Source organism: Anomaloglossus baeobatrachus, chromosome 1 (assembly GCF_048569485.1).
Source record: "Anomaloglossus baeobatrachus isolate aAnoBae1 chromosome 1, aAnoBae1.hap1, whole genome shotgun sequence".
Taxonomy (NCBI): domain Eukaryota; kingdom Metazoa; phylum Chordata; class Amphibia; order Anura; family Aromobatidae; genus Anomaloglossus; species Anomaloglossus baeobatrachus.
In genome coordinates, this window is record NC_134353.1 from 252,666,300 (window position 1) to 252,668,216 (window position 1,917).

The following is a 1,917-nucleotide window of genomic DNA, read 5'->3' on the forward strand; positions in this document are numbered from 1 at the left end:
GGGCCAAATAACCATGGCCCTTTCCACCCTAAGAATATCATCCCCCAGTTGTCTGCTGTACCATGGCTGTTTTTTTAGTAAAAAAAGAAGGGACCACACGTAATTTTTTTTAATCTAAAAATGTAAAGAATAAGCGTGGGATCCCCTCTATTTTTCATAACCAGCCAAGGTACTGCAAAGAGCTGAGGATTTCAGCCTACAGCTGCTGCTGTTCCTGTGCTGGATATGAAAGTTGGGGGGACCCCACTTTTTTTTTTTAAATTAAAAAATAAAAATGGTGTAAAAATGCTGGTCAAGCTAACTATCTCTAGAACACTATTCTATAAGCTCTATTTATCTTCCTATATCTTTAATTTTTCAGGCTTTCCACATTAAACAAAAAAAAAACAAAAACAAAAAACATTCATTTCAGTATCTTACTTTTTTTTTTACCAGTACCACACGGACAACCATACTGGTACGTGTGGCTTGCACCTGTTTAAACACGGACATCTGAAAGGGGCCTTATAGATACCCATCTACTGTATGTACTATCATTTTGAGTTGCTGCAAATTATGATGTTCTCCTCAGCGGCTAAAAATACTTCTCAAAATTTCTAAGAAGTATTGTTACCCCTCTGTAAAATATGTAGTGTCACCTCTGCCAGAGCCCGTCCTATGGAACAGTGGTGGCAACAGCTTCAGACGCTCAGCAAAAAGCAACTTACGTCCCTTTAAATTTAAAGAAAAGAAAAAAAAAAAAACGTTTCGCCCCATATGACCGGAATCAGGCGGTGTGAGCCTCATGGAGTTATGTTGCCACCAAAGGAGGGAAACACGGTGAAACAGGACTGGGGCCTAATAAATGGGGGGCGTGAGAGAGGATCAGGGGTCTGCTAAAGACAGAAAATAAATTGTCAGCGAGATCTGATCAGTTTACAGGTCTACATGTGAGGACAGATGTTTTGGAAACTACCTACAACACTGTGACCGCAGCCCGACCGGCAGTGACTGCTCACTAATGTCACACCGAGCTTTATCATTATAGAAATGAACATTCAGCCCAAACTTCTAGAACAGTTTTATTAAAATAAGTATATCAATTAAAAAAAAAAAAAAAAAAAAGGAGAAATATATTTATACAGTTTTATTTTTATAGAGAACATTTATTCCATGCTGTACATGGGAACGGGTCACACACAAAATACAGATATAAATTACAGTGAATAAACCAATCCTGACAGACGGGTACAGAGGGGAGCGGACCCTGCCCTCAGGGGCTCACAGTCTACAGGGTAAAGGGGAGGAGACAGAAGGTCGGGGATACAAATATCTAACACTGACAGACGGGTACAGAGGGGCGCAGACCCTGCTCTCGGGGGGGGGTTACAGTCTACAGGGTAATTAGGGAGGGGGAGACAGAAGGTCGGGGATACAAATATACACTGTAACAATCAACTTTACAAATTAATACGTAGAATAAAGCCATGTTGGACATTGGCAACAATGAAAGAAAAAAAATCTTTTGTATCGGAGTCCCGTGCGTTTTAGGTGTAAAAATTGTATTTCTCCATTTACCATAAAAATCCTCTTGTTGAATACATTGGAGGACACAGGAGGATGATGTGCATTAGACCACACTGTTCTCTCAGTCTCTAAGGTGGGACGACGGGGGGCAATTACACCCAGATGCCAGTAGTCACAAACTGTGTTAGAAAAACAAAGGGAGAAGATTAATAGCACACCTCCCACAAAGTGCAACACGGCCCCCTGCCCAGCACGAGCCCCCCCACGTGCAGCCTCCCTCCCCCTGCAAGCTCAGCCCCCACGTGCAGCCTCTTTCCCCCTGCAAGCTCCACCCCCAACGTGCATCCTCCCCCCCCCAACGTGCAGCCTCTCTCCCCCTGCAAACTCCACCCCCCAACGTGCAGCCTCTCT

The 1,917-nt window shown here is 43.4% G+C and overlaps 1 long non-coding RNA gene across 1 annotated transcript in view; it reads right to left on the minus strand.

Moving 5' to 3' along the window:
- Positions 1-1,048: 1,048 nt before the first annotated feature.
- Positions 1,049-1,917, minus strand: part of LOC142291640 (uncharacterized) — a 9,353-nt gene continuing 8,484 nt past the window's right edge. Inside the window, exon 2 of the long non-coding RNA XR_012750519.1 lies at positions 1,049-1,685. This is a non-coding gene — a long non-coding RNA (uncharacterized LOC142291640). The remainder of the gene's footprint in view (positions 1,686-1,917) is intronic.